The 17,541-nt window shown below is 36.9% G+C and overlaps 1 long non-coding RNA gene across 1 annotated transcript in view; it reads left to right on the forward strand.

Moving 5' to 3' along the window:
• Positions 1-2,488: 2,488 nt before the first annotated feature.
• LOC130543928 (uncharacterized) overlaps positions 2,489-17,541 on the forward strand; it is a 141,400-nt gene continuing 126,347 nt past the window's right edge. The window contains exon 1 of the long non-coding RNA XR_008959702.1: positions 2,489-2,586. This is a non-coding gene — a long non-coding RNA (uncharacterized LOC130543928). The remainder of the gene's footprint in view (positions 2,587-17,541) is intronic.

Genomic DNA, 17,541 nt, shown 5'->3' on the forward strand with positions numbered 1-17,541 from the left:
GGTGATGTCATCCAGGCTTCTCTGAGTAAGTTACTTTTTTCCCCTTTTGCAATTCATAAGTATTCTGTGAGATGCTACTTTGTAACAGTATATTTTGTAATTCATAAAATTTCACATATATTTTTTATTTATATCTGAATGCACTCATGGTTTATTATTTTATTAATGAGACCATCAGCATCAGCATTACCTGAGAACTTCTTGGAAATGAAGACAAATGTCCCAGCCCAATTCCAGATTTACCTAATTTGAAACTCTGGTGGTAGAACCCCGTCATCTGTGTTTTAACTGTCCCTCTAGGTGGTTGTGATGCGTGCAAAGGTTTAAGAACCACTGGAATACTGGATCTCAATCCAGTATATTGAAATCCAGTATATTAAAAATCACCTGTAGGAAGTTTTAAAAACTGCCAATTATTTAGTCTCACCCCTAAAGATTAAGTATGAGTTGTTATAGGATGGGACCTCATTATCAATATGTTTTCTAAAATGATTCTAATGTGCAGCCAGGTTTTAAAACCACTGGAGAAGTTTATCTGAGACAGTGGTTCTCAAACTTGGCTCCACTTTTTAATCATCTAGGGAGCTTTAAAAAGTACAGATGCCTAGGTCTCAACCATAGAGATTCTAATTTAATCAATCTAGAATGCAGCATGAGCATTATAATTTAAAAATATTATAATCACCAGGAGAATTCGCAAACCTGCTGATGCCCAGTGCAGACCACTCCTTACACTAATTAAATCAGAACTCTAATAGGATCCAACATCAGTAGTTTTAAAAATTCCTCAGTGGATTACAATGCTTACCAAGTTGGAGATCCAGTGCTCTAGTTCCTTCTACTCCTTACAGTGTACTATTCCATAACAAGGCTACTTTTTAATAATAGTAATAATAATAATAATAATAATAATAATAATAATAAAAGCTATCCCTTGTTGAAGCTGTAATGTGTGGTATCATGGTGCTAAGAACTCCTTGCAGTTTGTGGTATTTCTGTACTATACAGATGAGGAATCTGAGACTTCGGGCAATTCACACAACCAATAAGTGGAAAGAAACACTCAAACTTAGGCTCTGTGACTTCAGAACATTTACTCAAAGCCATTATACTCCATCTCTTCCCACTCCTTACGGGTGAATCTTGCCTTTTGTGGGCTCATTTATTTCATTTAACAAACATGCCTTGATTGTAACAGGCATTGTATAAAGTGTCAGGTATGCAGAAATTAAAAAAATAATAATAACATGCATGGAAGTCCAAGAAGCTTCTCTTTAAATGAGAGGAGCCCTGGGTTGGGTGACGTGTTACATTTTTTCTTTTGTTTGTTTGGTTTTTGTTTTTTTAAAGATTTTATTTATTCATTTGACAGAGAGAGAGACAGCCAGCGAGAGAGGGAACACAAGCAGGGGGAGTGGGAGAGGAAGAAGCAGGCTTCCCAGAAGAGCAGGGACCGGATGTGGGGCTGGGATCAAGCCCTGAGCCGAAGGCAGATGCTTAAAGACTGAACCACCCAGGCTCCCCGTGTGGCATGATACGTTTAATAGCACATTGTGACTGGGTAAGGAAGAATGGAGTTTTAAAATAGGTCATGATTTGGAGTCAGGCAGAAATTGGCTGAATCCTGCTTTTGCCAATCTCTCTCTGATTTCTTCATCTATAAATAGGAAAACAATAGCCGTCACCCAGGATTTGGCCTGTGAGATTTAAATGTTGAAAAATAGCTAATTTATCATGCCTGGTATGTAGAAGATGCTTATCAAGTTAAATTAACATGGCTCCAAGTCTTCTTTTATGAAATTGCTTTCTCCCTGATGTAAGGTAGATCAGGGATGGGAGCAACAGACATTTGGATAAGTTTAAGCATCCTTTTCAGACCAGCGGCATTGGTATCACCTAAGAGGTTGTTAGAAATGCAGACTCTTGAGTCCCACCCCAGATTTTGTAGTTCAAGAACCCCTGGTGATTTGTATGTGCCGTAAAGTTTAAGCAGCTATTCTAGCAAATCCCTGATAGAATGAAATACATATTGGTTAAATTTTGATGGGGCATTCGGGGAGATTGGTGGTTGAGGATGGGGTGGAGCTGGGGATGGAGTTTAGAAAGGTTTCAGAAAAGAAAATTTGAGTTATACACAGTTAACCTAAAAGCCCGCCCTAAGCCACCACCTTCTTTTTCATAGAATCTGGCTACAGGTTTTAAATTTCTTTTCTACTAACTATCAAGTTAATGATATTTCAGCCCAGTTCTGTCTCTGATTATCTAGTGACTCATGTTGACGGGTTAACCTAGGGTTTTTCTTTAAACTTTTGAAGTTAAGTTGATGTTTGTTTTCAGGCTAGGGCTTTGTTCTTTCCTGCTAAGATTAAGAATTTGAGGAGGAAATGAAGTAGTCAGGTATTTGTATCTCTAAGGTGGGGATAGTTTAGCGGTAACAGAGTGCACATCATTAAAGAAATTGTATACCATCCTGGAGCCATATCCTTGTGGTGGAAAAGAAAATGTCATCCAATCTCATGATCATTATTATGTCATAAACAAGGGAAATGGAATGGCAAGGACAGTTAACCCACAGTCTTCATAATGGTAAGTGTTTCTTCTTGGGTAAGGTTGTTTTATGTCTATAGGCTATCTTGTACACATTCAGGGTACAGTCTACAGTGATTGTAATTATGAAAATCCTAGCCTTGTGTTTGCAACTACTGGAAATTTTGATTGCTCTTGTTCCAATTGCATCAATCGCATTGTGTGTGCTTTTTTTTTCCTTTTTTTTTTCTTTTTTTTTTTTCAGATGGCATGAAAGGTTGCTCTTTGTAGAACATTTGTGGGGGAAAAAGGGTTGTAGGGAAGAGAGAATGTCATGAGAGAAGAACTGCAAAATAACACCATGAAAAGGATAGCATATTGTAAGAGGCGCTGATATGGTAGATGGTCCTTATTCAATGAAGAGTGAATCTAGGCCTAACGACCAGATGGCAGAGCTGAACACAGAAATTCCATATGTGTGATGGCAGCGAGGGACGGCCATTGACATACTTGCTTTTCCAGCCAAATGCCTCGGCAGATGCAGAGTTTTACACTTTAACATTGCAATATGGCACTAAAACCCATGAGAAGAGTTAGATGCAAGATTGAAAGCTGATTTAAAGTGGCAGAGTTTAAATCAGATCCTATCCTATCAGGGTAAAAGCTATGAACACAAAGTAAGGAGAGATTAGCCCTCTTTCTGCAATTGTACTTTGGATCTGCTGGTCTCATCAGGTTGTCTAAAGAGGAGCTAAACCTGGTCATATTACTTATAGGCTTCTTCATATCTCCAAGTTTGTCTAAAAAATATATAAATAAATAAAGTAAAATAAAATAAAAATCAAGTTTCAGAAATGGATTATTAAAGGAAAGCAGCATTAATGTGCTCTGCCTGGCGTCTGAAAGCTCATAATGTGAGTTATTCTCCACTTTGAATAAACTGCGAGATGCACTTGAAAATTAGATTTTCATTTAATTGCATTTTTCTGTGTGAGGCGCTAGAGGCAGCCATCTTTGTGGAAAAGGGATCGTGTCTGTGCTGTACTGCTCAGAAAGCCCTAAGAAAAATTTACTTTAAAAAAATTGAGAACACCCAAAGAGTTTTACAATTTTAATACATATTTCTTGGAATATTGACAAACATCAAAGTTCATTGAAATTATTAAGCTATGGGCTAGAAAGTCATTTGCAGTCTTTTTCCTTGGTCTCAGTCATCTTCCTTAGATTGCCAAAGGCAGCAACAACAAATTCATTTCCCCAAACATATCCTAAGTTGATCAGAGAAGTTTTACATTAACTTTGTCCATACTCTTGGTATGATGTGTTGTTCAAGGTTCACTAAAGGCACTAGTGTGAATCATCTTTGGTCCTGTCTCAACTTGCTTTTGCCATGAGACCTAATGGCCTGTGGAGAGTAGGAAATGACTTCTGTGACCACTGCCTCCCCTTTTCAACTAATCTCCCCCTATTTTCTTATATGAATCTTAAGATTCAAGTGTACAAAACTTCTGTCCATTCACTGGACCTACATGGTATTTGCATATCACTGCATGTCTCTTCATGGTATTCCACTGAATATTACCCCCTATCTTCTGTATTTTTTTTTGTTTTCCAGTGGTTTACTTTTGAACATGAATAAATGGTATCATAGTTTCTTAGAGGACAGGAACCAAGGCTTTAGTTCTTATTTTCTCATAGTGCCAGGGGCACTGATATTTAATTAGCATTTATGGAATTGAATTAATGCTCATGAGACTAACCAAGTCCATATGGTGCTCTGAGGAAACCTGGGGAAGAGAAGGGAAATGACAAGAAAGTTGAATTAGTGTGATTCATATGGCAGGGGGCAGAGGTAGTCTGCTAGTACAGATCATCGGTTGTTACCTACAGTAGGTTTGATGCCTTCTAGGTAGCAATGTGATGGTCATTACATTGTGTCCAGTTCAGACTCTGCCTCCTGCAAAGGCCATCTCTGATGCAACTCTTAAGACATCTCTGGTGACAATGAGATATTATTTCTGCATTTTATAAGCTCCCAAAGATTTAAGATAATAAGCAACAGTAGTAAGCGTACTCATAGTTAAAACAGTAATAATTAACATTTATGAACAGGTACTACGTGCCAGATACTACATTAATTATACATTATCTCATTTAATCTTCCCCAAAATAGCTTAGATTTAAGAGATATATATATTAGGGAGATTACATAAACTGTCTGAGGTCCCGGATCTGGTAAATAATAGAACTGGGGATTAAAGCTTGTTCTATTTAATTCCAAAACCCTAGTTTTAAGTGTTATGGTATTATATTAAACAAAAATTATGATCATTGGACACTTTTAACCAAATTGTGTTAGAATCTTTTTAAGTTAATATTTATAGCCTGTCGTAGTCTATTTAGGCTAATGTTCAAGGCCTTTCAAGTCACATGAACACAAATGCTTCTCTTTATTAGCTCAAGAATATGGCTGGAGCACATTTCAGTATGCGTTTGTTTTCAGAAGCTGCTTTCCTTGCTTGAGATTTTCTTACCTCTTCACATACATTTGATTTTTACCTGTTCCTTAAGATTCAACTCAGTGTTCATATTCACATAGAAACTTCCTCTCACCTCTGAAGCCCAGAACGATCAGTTTATCTGAAGCAGCTTTAAATCTGGCCACCTCCCTTAACCTCCTCAGCCACTGTGCTGGTCCATGTTGCCATCATTTCTCACCAGACCACTACAAACACCCCTTAAATGGGCACAGTGTTTCCATACTGTCTCTTCTCACTCTTATCTATTATCTATTTTTTTTTTTCCAAAATGATCTTTTCAAATTGTGTCACCTACTGTCTACCCATAGTCTGGTAGCTTTCCACCACCTTTAAGATAAAGACCTATGTCATTAGCCTAGACTAAATCCCCTGGCTCCTGGGTAACTTTTTGGGTTGAGCTGCCCTAGGCATAACCCCACACTCTTTGTGCTCACTCACACTGGCCTTCTTTTCTTGACTCCTTCCTGCTCTCCCCTCTATCTCTCATCCTAAGATTCTGTACAGGCTCTTTCTTCTCCCTGGAGTTGCTCTATCCTTGCCTAGCTTACTTTTGAGCAACCTTCAAATTTGAAACACTGTGACTATGAAGAAGAAGAGCCAGTGACCTCTAAGCCACATGCTAACTTTTGGCCAAATACTAAAGCTACTGGTAACACTGAAATTTTTTTCTAGCTTGATTTAGATTAATCATTACTTTTTGTGAGTTGACCAATATTTTAGGAGAAGAACTGAGAGTTAGAATCTGTCTCCTTTCTTGGAGGGATATGTAAATAGCAAGGCTCATAAAATTGGAACGCATTGCTTGATTCCCTATTCTCTACCTTCATACCAGCATGTTGTAGCATACTGCTTATAGCAATATCTGCCATTGCAAATACTCTTCTTACCATGTGGCCTTGACATTCCTTCCATTCAGTGATGGAGTCTGTGACCTGTTTCATTGATCTTGGACAGAGTTCTGTGGCCTCTTTGACTAAGAGAGTATGGTGAAAGTAAAAGTGATGCTCTGACATTAAATCAGTCAAACACCTATACTTATTAGCTTCAAAACATGGCCTCAGCTCATGAATAAATGTCACATACTTTTTTTCTTGCTCTTTTGGGACTCTCACTCTTGGAATCCAGATGTCATTTTTGTAAACAGGCCCAGAGTAAAGTTGTGTGGAGAGACCGTAAATAGGAGTTCCAGCTTGCAGCTCAGCTGAGGTTGCTGCTAACAGCCAGCACCAACCACCAGATACACGAATAAGTGTACTGCCAACTGATTCCAGCCTCCAGCCTTTGAATCATCCCATCCACATCCTGGAGCATAGATAAGTTGGCCCCACTAAGTCCTGCCTAAATTCTTTACAGAATTTGGGTATAATAAAATGGTGACTTTTCATCATTTGGGGCGAAGGACTGGTTTGTCATGTAGTAACAGAAACTGTTAACAACACCACCTAACTTTAATGGTGACCTCTAAATTAATTGTCCTTTTTTGATCGAGTCAAAACTGTAAGATTTCTAAGGAACATACCATGGGCCTAAAGGCTAGTGATAGTGATTTCAGTAAGAAAGGTAATTCCAGATAATTCCCTTTTTTTAGTATTATGTGCTTCTTTAATATTTTTATTTCCCATCTGTCGAGTCTTTTCTACATAGCTGTTATGTTAATACAGACCTAAAACCAAGTTCCACTTTGGAAGTCCAGGCAGGCCCATGTTGAGGGCTAGGAAAAAGAGGTATGGATTTGGTATCTTAAGTCAGCTTTGGCTTTAGGGAGAAAGGCTGATTTTTCTTTTCCTTGCTTTCCATGTATCATAAAAAATGGTTTATCTTTAAACTCAGCTTTTCTTAGTTGGTTAACTAAAAGTCAACTTTGCTTGGAGTTCATTATCAGCCAATATTGTCTTAATTTGGGCTGCTATAACAAAGTGTCATAGACTAGAAGGCTTGTAGACGCCAAATCTATTTCCCATAGTTCTGGAGACTGGAAGTGTAAAATCTGGGTGCCAGTGTGGTCGTGTTCTGGTGAGAACTGTCTTCCGGGTTGCAAGACCCCTGTTTTCTCATTTTACTTTCATACAGTAGAAAGAGGATAAGAGAGCTCTCTGTGTCTGTAAAAGGACAATAATCCCATTCATAAGGGCTCCAGTATCAGGACCTAATTACTCCCCAAAGGCCCCACCTCCTAATATCATCACATTCGGGGTTAGGATTTCAACATATGAATTTGGGGATGGGGTACACAAACATTCATCCCGTAACATATATGCAGTCTAACATTAGCATGTTTATTTTTCTGGAGTTTTGCAAAACTCCTCTGAAACCTGCAGCTGAGATGGACAGATGGACTTCTGTTGGTCAGGGGTTCAGAGAGTCTGTTTTCTGACTTTCATTTTCTTGAAGATATGTTCAAGATTATCCTGTTTTCGTTTCTCTTTGCTTTTGCACATAGACACCATCCTGGTTTAAGTTTTATTTATGTTTTCTGTGTGGGGTCCTAGAAACAAACAAACAAAAAACAAGTAAGTTTCAATCTCTACCTACTTCATTCCATTTTGCCATATGATGGAATTCAAGATCATATTTAAAAAGTGATTAAAAGCATAGAAATAAGAATACCTGAGGTAAAATTCTGGTTTTCCCCCTTAAAAGGTGGATAATTTTGATCAAATGCCTTAACCTGATTTATATCTTGGTTAAGCTTTTTAGGACTTCTTGTGTGTGTGGCTTGTTGTCTTTCATCACTTTTGGAAGTAATTATGTATTATAGCCTATCTTTATATTACCTTTATATATCATTATATTACTTTTGTCCCATGTGCTCTCCTCCTTTTCTGGGACTCCAAGTTCAGATGAGTAAAAATTTCTTGTTGCATTCTTCGTACATTTTTCATTGTATTTTTAATCTATTTTTCTGGGGCGCCTGGGTGGCACAGCGGTTAAGCGTCTGCCTTCGGCTCAGGGCATGATCCCGGCATTATGGGATCGAGCCCCACATCAGGCTCCTCTGCTATGAGCCTGCTTCTTCCTCTCCCACTCCCCCTGCTTGTGTTCCCTCTCTCGCTGGCTGTCTCTCTCTCTGTCAAATAAATAAATGAAATCTTAAAAAAAAAATAATCTATTTTTCTCTCTATTCTTTATTTTAGGTATTATCTTCTAGTTCACTAATTATCTCTTCAGCTGTGTCCAGTCTTTCATAAAACTCATTCCCTGTTTCTGTTTTCAGTTATTGCATTTTTTAGTTATATGATTTTAATTTTTTTGTTAAATTTCCAGTTGTCTGGAAAAATTCTCCATCATTTCAGGGACAGAGATTGTAAAGGTTTGACTAATAATTCTAATATATAGAGCATTTCAAAACATTTTATTATAGTTTTCTTCTTCTCCTTCTCCTTCTCCTTCTCCTTCTCCTTCTTCTCCTTCTTCTCCTTCTCCTTCTTCTTCTTTTTCTTTTTTTAGACGGGCGGAGAGGCAGAGGGAGAGAGAGAATCTTAAACATGCTCCATATCTAGTGCAGAGCCCAGGGTAGGGCTCAATCTCACAACCCTGAGATCATGACCTGAGCCAAAATAAAGAGCTGGATGCTTAACCAAATGAGCCATCCAGGCACCCCTATTATAGCTTTTGTTCTGAATAAAAAGTTCACATTTTATTTTTAAATCTCCAAATGAGTCTTACTGTTATTAATTGTATGCTGGAGATGGCATTAGGAAAAACGTTTACGGTTATATTGATACCTAAATTGATGCTTTTCTCCAAAGATGATTTACCTTTGCTCCTGCTAGACACCAGGGTGTACTAGAAATCCAGGACCATCTTTGTCTAATTTGAGAAAATGAGGTATATGAACCTGAGTTGCAGCCTTTGAAAGGACCTCTCTCTTTTTGGTTTCACTCTTTTTTTTTTTTTTTGGATGCTGTTGTTTTGTGGGATCCTAATCAAAAGAAGGATCATCACACTCTCCTTGGAATGCGTGGGTATCAATATTTATATCCCTGGCTTCTCTGGCCTGTCAAAAATGTTCCTTTACTTCCCAGGTTCATCTCTGGAACCTACACTCCCCTAAAGGAAAAGCATACACAAGTGCAGGAATCAAATTCCTTGTCTGATTCCACTGGCACCAAGTTGAGAATTTCTCACAATTTTGTTAGCTATCGGGTGCTTTTTGCTTTTTGCACACACATGCACACACACCCCACATAAACACTTCATAGACATTTAAATTTTGTCCAGTATATCTAGTTGCAGTCAGCTGGGATATTGGTTTGAATTACCTGGTCTATTATTGTTAGAAAGGAAAATCTTCCTTCTCCACTTTCCCAAATCTTTCTTATCTAATAAATTGCATTCTCTAAAAATCAAAAACTCAATCTAAAGTGTATAAGCATCCAAAGTAAATATCATGAAGTGTGCACACTCATTTCTTCTATTCATAGTAGATTAACCTCGGACCATGATGTGATTCAAAGATTATTTACTCTAAGATTACACACATATATAACAACTTTGCAATCTAGGTTTTTAGTCTATGAAACATTAGAACAAGAAATTCAGTGGTGCAATGAGAAGTAGAATGACTTTGCCAGAGGTAAACATAGTAACTGCAACTTGAATTAATGGTTGTCAGTGAAGAGTTAGTCAAAATTCAAAATAATAGTTAAAATTTGGAATAATATAGCAAGGAAAGGAAGAATGGTCTCTCCTATTTCAATACCACCTAAGAGCATTAACGTACAATAATAAATATGTAATGTTTACATTAAAATATCGAATGTTGCTTGTGAGCTTCACCTTAAAAAGGTAGTGAGGTTTATGATGAATTTAGTATAAATTTCGTTATTAATTTCTAAGTTCAGATTGGCAGAGTACACTTGTATTCGCCTCTGTGAGCTACATCTTTTATGATTGCCATTGAAAAAAAGGATTTCTTTTTCTTCCCCCAATTACCTTCTTACATTGCCAGTAGTAACTAACCCTTTTAAATGCATGTTTCTTTATTGGTTATAATAAAATAATTCATTTTCTATTTACAATGTTGCTATATTTTTAATCTTTAACTATTCTTTAGGTTGGAATACATTTTTCAAGGCCACTTTTCACTTTATACTAGCTAACACTGAACTGTTTTCAGTACAGGGAGAGGAAACAATATTGCTGATATAGCAAATCTCTTTTTCTGCTGAGTCTTTTATCCATTTTGGCCAGTAGTACATATTGGAGTCTTTAAATTATTACTTTTCTGTTCATATAACCATGATGTATAACAAATTGGACATCAAGCTGAATGTATGTACTTACTTACTAAATTTATTTATTTATTTATTTTGACCACTAAACTAAACCAATCTTGTGCCTTATCTGACCTCAACTAAACTCCTGGGAAACTGGATGTATTTCTAAACAGATGGGAATTTGGCCAAAAAATACTCTTTGGTCTGCTCTACCCAGCAAATTATATACATTTATAAATGGAAATGTGAAAGGAAAAAGAAAGGCAAGAATAATATTTGCAAGCCCAGCATATTTTTCTAGCATAGACCACTAGTCATCCATGCTTCAAGAAATTGGCCTTAGCAGTGGTGTGTCACCTTTTCTTCCTATTAAGAAAAGCCATTTTATACTTGGATTATATAAAAACTGTTGCTGAAGTACTGGGGATAATAGGGTATCATATCACTCTAATACTTTTAAAAAGATCCTTGAAGTTTTTATTTTCCTCTTCATTTTGTTGAGTTGAGAAACACTATGATTTTGAGAAACAAGAGAATCTACAATCCCAGTTAGAAAGCTCTTCATTTTTAAAAGTCTAATTAAATATCTAATCTCCTCTTCCAACCCCTAAACATCATCTTAAAACATACCTGCAGTTTAGGTTGGAAAGGTTGACAATTTCAAAATATCTACCATGAAGAATGACTGAGGATTGCTACTGGTATTTAGTGTCCAGGCATCAAAGATGCTAGTCCCCTGCAATGTAGGTAATAGTCACTCATAAGAAAGGAAAAAAAAAAAAAAATCAAACAAACTCCAAAAATACTAGGGGCAGAACAAGGTCTTTGAAGGAAAGGAAGAAATTCCAGAACATGGACTCTATGGTGGGAAAGTGTAGGCACTGAAATGTCTCGAATACTCAGGAGATACAAAGATGGAACAAGAGGCATGGGAGAAAACACTGAGCCAGAAGGGCACTGAGCACAAAACATTTGCCCCCACGCTGGTTTTCCTTCCTGGAATGGGGGGAGGAGGTAAAAACTTTAGATTTCAAAAGGTTTTTCTGCCAAAAACAGAATTAAAGTTAGAGAATGTGTGAGATCTAAGTAGAATTACTACTTATTGACAATGGCTGTGAAAGTAAATTCTAATTCTGGATAGACTCTTGGGGAAGTTTCTGCCTGCAGATAATTAGTTTTCTCTCAGTGCCACTAACTAATTATTTTATCCCAAAGGTAGGATATCCTTATCCTAAGGCAGTGAGTCTGGTCGCTGGAACTCTTGGCACCAGAATTCTATGAAATTCAAGGGCTTAAAAACATCATCTGGGGAGTATCTCTTCCAGCAATAGCAGACTAGATATTTTGGACTATGATTCCTGCTGAGAACAACTAAAAATGTTAAACAAAATATTAAGAGTAAATCTGTAGGAAAACATTAAGGAAATTCCAAGTTAGTGACAATTTTGGGAGCCAATATCTTGGAGAAAAATAAAACCCAAAAAGGTGAACCCAGCTTTTGACATTGCCTTTTCTCTCCAGTCATTTTCTTATTTCTAAGGCTATAGCTGACTGGCCAAGTAAGCTGAACAGTATTTTCTGCAGGCTCATGGGGACAAAAATTGAAGTTCAGGAACTCCTAAGTAGTTATTTTGGGAAATAGTCTATCACACTTTCTGTTATTTATTTATTTATTTATTTATTTATTTATTTATTTATCTATCTATCTATCTATCTATCTTTCAGTTGGATTGAAAATATGTGAAATTACTGAATTTCAGATAGTTTCCTCTTATTTAATCCTCATTAAATAAACCATTCCTGGGATGCCTGGGTGGCTCAGCTGGTTAAGCGGCTGCCTTCCTCTCAGGTCATGATCCCAGGGCCCTGGGATTGAGTCCCACATGGAGCTTCTTGTTCAGCGGGGGCCTCCTTCCTCCTTGTGCCTGCTGCTGCCCCTGCTTTTGCGTTTTCTCTCTGTTTCACAAATAAATTAAAAAAAAAAAAATCCCATATGAATTCCCAGGGGTACAACCCCTTTCTCGGGTTGAATAGCCCTATTCGGAATGTTTTCACTCTGGTTATTACTTCATTTTTTCACTTACTTTTCGCTGTAATTTATAGTAAACTGCTTTCTAGCCCAGTGCCCTCACACTATTCCTAAATTTCTTTGTTAATTTTTACTAAATGTTAAGCTAATGGAAGCCTGTGATATTGTACTGTTGTTTCTTAATGGGCCTGGTAACTTGTACAAGACTGAATGTGGGGTGTTCAGATTGCATAAGGGCCAGCAGTGCAGGGGGTGAAAGAATTCACCCAAGGCAGAATAAATGAGATAAAATTTATTGAATACACTGTAAGGGAGCAACAGGCAGGACAGCAAAGGAGAGACTGTCTGCCACGGGGTGGAAGGGGAGGGCTATAGTTACCGGCCAGAATGAGAGTATGGGGGGGGGGGGCATATGGAATTTTCTCTTTTTTGGTAATCCAAGGAACTGTGCTTGGTTTTAATTGGTCATTTAGGGCCTATAGCTATTTCAAGGTGGATCACTTAATGAGCCTGTTTGCTTTCAGCTCCGTAGTACTGTGCGCCCTTTTGCCTTGCTCAAATTTCCATTGCTCAAGCTTGTTGCTTAAAAGCAGCCTCTGCACTGAGTACAACATCAACAAATGTTTCTTTAATTTTTAATTAGATGATTCTTTGGTTCTTTTCTATACCACTTATTGTCTCTACAATTTATTGCAGAATAAGATCCCATAGTTTCTTAAATTCTTTTATTAAACACACACTTATTGAATTCCTGCTATATTCTAGGCACTGTGCAATTACCTGGATGTAGAAAACATAAAAGACAGAGAAATAATTCAAGGAACTCATAGTCTAGTGAAGTGATAAAACATATCACCTAGGAATAGAATTTTGAATTCCCTTGAGTGAAATAATTATAAAAATACCCATTAAAATATGGTAGAAATCAGTGCAAGGTGGTACTCCTAGGGACAGAACATAAAACCTAGAAAATGGAATACAAAAGTGGTAAAAACATGGTGTCCATAGCAGACCCCAAATAAATAAATCTTCAAAACATCAAATCATCATGGTATTTGAAGAAGTGATTCTAAAGAATTAAAAATTGTGAAATTGAAATAATCTGTTTTCTTCTCAAAATTGATAGTAAATATTTAAAAGGAAATAGTTTGTGGGGAGAAAAATGTTAGGTTTGGAACACAACACCCCAAATTAATAAGACATGATCTCTGTTGAGTTTATTATTCTTTGAAAGAAACACAGATAATAATTTGAAAATGGTTCACAGTATACCAAGCCTTTCGTTTATCTTCTGCCTATTTTCACCGATCACTTTCACTTTAGAAAAGTAGTCCTGTTGATTCTTGAGAAATTCCTTGAGTAGGATGTTCTCTCATCATGTCCCATGATTTTGCCTCTGTGCTTTTTTTTTTTTTTAAATGGAACCTCTTCTCACCTTCAACCAAGTCCCAGTCCTGTTTCTCAGCTCACTTCATACATCAGTCAAAACTGAGACAGGACCTTTAGGAATTTTTCCTTTATCCATCCATACTGGGCAGATATATAATTGTTTCCTATGTTTGGGTCATGGAGTGGGAATGAGAGAGTGGTAACAGATAAGCCTAGAATGATAGGAAGGGGGCTAGATAATGGATAGCCTTTGAATTCATTTTAACAAATTTGAACTCTATCTTGTGAATAGTAGGAAGACACTCAATGGTTTTAAGCAAGTTCAGAAACATTCCAGCCAGTTGTGCTCCACCCTCCTTTTACATTGTCACGATCAAGTTCATATTGTTCTAAAATGCCAGAGAGACTCTTTTGAGGGTTGGAATCCAAAGCCTATTTAAATTAAGCTCATTGACATATTCTTATTGCCAATCTCTCATCTGAGTTTTAATCTCTCATTTCTATCTGCTTGTGGGCAATTTCTACCTAAGTATTCCTTATCCATCAAAATAGGCCTGTATTATGTAAACTCATTCACAGTGTCCTTATATGACCCTAATTCGGTTAAACATGGTTCTTTATTCCTGCTGTTCCAGGATGGAATTTGTTGTCGTTGAAGTGTAGAAAAATCATAAACTGTAAAGCAGAAAACGTACCTAAAATTGTTGTCCTGCTAAGCAGGAAGATTGGTTAGACTTTCTGAACCTCACTGTTACCATCTACATAACAAAGAATTGAGACAGAGGAGTGGGACGATGGCTACATAGAGTGCTGCATTTCTGATTCTGCAATTACTGCACCTTCATCCCCCTCATTCAGCCCTCTCAGTTCAGTCAGTTCAGTTTCTATCTAATTAAGTCTCTTTTCCATTCTCATTGCTATTCTCTGCCTACGACTCTGGCTCCTCATGATCCCACCCCCTATTAAAGTTGAAGTGGCTACTAGGCCAACCTTGGGCAATTACAGGAGCTTCCACACTATATTCTCTGTTTCTCTCTAGCCTCCATCTATTTCAAACCATCTTGTGTACCTTATGTCATTACTTTGTTCAAGAGGATTCTCTTGCTTATAGGATAACATTAAAACACATAAACTGGATTCAAGACCTTCTAAGGTGCAGTGTTCCTGCACTCTCTGTTCCAATCCCAAAGAAATCCAGATGCTCTTACTTCTTATGAAATTTTTCTCAATTCCTTCTTATTGCAAATTGAAGTCATTTCCATTGCTTAAGACCAGATAATTCCTGAATCTCCAGGGAAGTTTTCACTGATGAAGAACACCATCCAGGGAAACTATTTCAATCTCTTGGACTCTTGTGGTTGTGATTCTCTCTTCCCCAGTCTCATATTATTAACCTATAGGAAATAATTGATATCCAGTATCATCTCTGGGCACATAATGCTAATGGTGGGTTTTGAGGGTTGAAACATCATAAAACAAGTAGTCAAGATTTATTTTATGTCACAATAGCTCTCAACTATATACTGCTTTATAGATTACAAAAATGTAGACTGTATTTATAACAATACAACTTACCAGATGGAAAGACGCTATTACCCTGTTGTTAGATGAAGAGACTGAGCTTCAGGAAAGTTACAGATTCCGGTTTGCTCAAGGATTCACAACTAGTAAAGGAGAGCCCAGATCTCCTGACCTGTATTGAGTTCAGGGCTTTCATGAAAACCAATCCATATATGTATCAAAGAACTTGCTGTTTTGTATAGAAACAATCTTTGAGGACAAAGATGGTGCCTTAATCACAACAATCATTGCTCAGATATTATCATAGTATCAGCAAACATTTTCACTTGCTTTCTGTTAGAATCTTTTGTCCTGGTGACACTTCTTCCTGGGTTCCAATACTTTTCCTTAAATACTCAGGATTGTAAAGCTGAACCCAGGATACCACTTGTCTTAAACCTCTCATTACCTTCTCCCTTCCAGGCACATTCCACCTGTGGGTTTCTTTTTTGAGGAAGTTGATATTAGCTAGTTGTATTAGAAAAGGAACTAAACCCCAGTCACATAAAGTGCTAATCATTGATTGGACTTCCTGTGTTTCATATTTCGGGGAAGTTTTCAATTTAACTAGAAACTGTTCTGTAACCTGAAGGGAACGGTTTCTAATGGGATGATAGCAGATAATTTGGCAAAGAGACAGGGGAGATGTTTTTGAGTGAATTTCCTTCAAGCCACATTCATAGTGATTGCCTATTTGGCCTCAATCTAGAGTCAGGCATGGTTTCGATGTTAATTTTTTCTTTTTTGTTTTCAAACAATTGTCTCAATATTGTGCACAAAGATAAAGTATTTTGGAATTTTAAAAGGTTGAAGAAAGAGGTTGGTTATACTCTTAGATGGTTTAGGACATTCTTGTATAATTTCCTTTCAGCAGCAACAGTAAGTCAGTCTCCACTAACCTAACATGTGCAGAGAGAAAGGGGTACTTTTCTCCTTGCACAGTTTTGCCTATTACTGGAACATCACTCTGACTTTCTTTATATTCCTCTCTTACAATACATAACTGTTTGGGGATGGTTGCATGTGTATTTGCAGATGGATAAGGTGGACGCAGAGTGTGTCCACACTTTAAGTAAAGCTTATCAATTATTTACAACCTAATACAAATTAGTTTATCAGATCTTTTTATTACAGCAAGTTTTGAGGAAGAAGTTCGAAGCGCCAGAAGAGACAGAAAGAAGTGGTTTGATGGAATAGAATAAAGAGTTTAGGAAGGAAGGGAAAATGGGAAATGCTGAAAGAGAATCTTTGCTTTAGCCTTGAGCTGGCAAAATTTCACCACTGATAATACAAGATGGTGCCATGAAATCAAGAGGGTGACCTAGACAAATCTTCTTTTCAAATGGTATGTTTTTCCTGTTCAATACATCATCTCTGGTTCTTTATTTTCTCTCAAATAAATTCTCTCGGAAAAAACACACGTTCTAGAAAATAAAATGTTCAGGCTACAAAATGACATCTGAATTACTTGCACATTCAATCATTCTTACAAGTAAAACAAAATTGATCAATAATGTTTGCTGTAGTGTGCCCCATTAAGCAGCTTTTCTTTCTGTTCTATCTCCATAAAGCTTTCTATTCCCAGAAGGACAAGGATTGAAAGAAAAACAACAAATATATATCAAGGAGAAGGAGAGTATATGGTGTGTTAGATATGTTTATGCTAATCCTAATTTATCCCCTCCTAAGTGAATAAAATGAAATTCTGTGAGCATCCACTTCTCCTTTATAACCTTACTTCCCACTCTGGAAATTATCTTTCTTGAGATGCCTTTAGAGGAAATCCCAATTATTGACTCAGTATGCCAGATGTTCCATTTTTTTCTTGCTTTTAGTCTTTTTATATTAATTTTGACCAGTCATTTTGATGGTTTCTTAATCTATAAAATATATGGTTTCCTCTTCCCTCCCCCTTTCCTCCTGTACCTTTTACTGTCATTTTAACTATGGTTTTGCATATGTGTCAAGAAATAAATCTAAACTTGGTAGATGATCCAAAGATAATTTTATTGTTTCATCCTTTCCCCTTTTCTCTTCTCTTTGCCATTCTGTTCATACACAATGTATATTCTTTAATAAAATTATAAAAAGAAAATAATAATAGCAAGGGATGATCTTTTAATTGATTTGTGACTGAGAAGAGGGAATAATACTATCTTACATTTATTTTCATTTCATTGCTTTTCTGTTTGTTCTCTCTTCTACTCTTTTTCTCATCCTTGTTTCTTCTCTCTCCTTTGTGACTGTGAGTTTCTAAAGGTCACTAATTCTAGGACCA

This window comes from Ursus arctos, unplaced genomic scaffold, assembly GCF_023065955.2.
Source record: "Ursus arctos isolate Adak ecotype North America unplaced genomic scaffold, UrsArc2.0 scaffold_17, whole genome shotgun sequence".
NCBI classification, from domain to species: Eukaryota; Metazoa; Chordata; class Mammalia; order Carnivora; family Ursidae; genus Ursus; species Ursus arctos.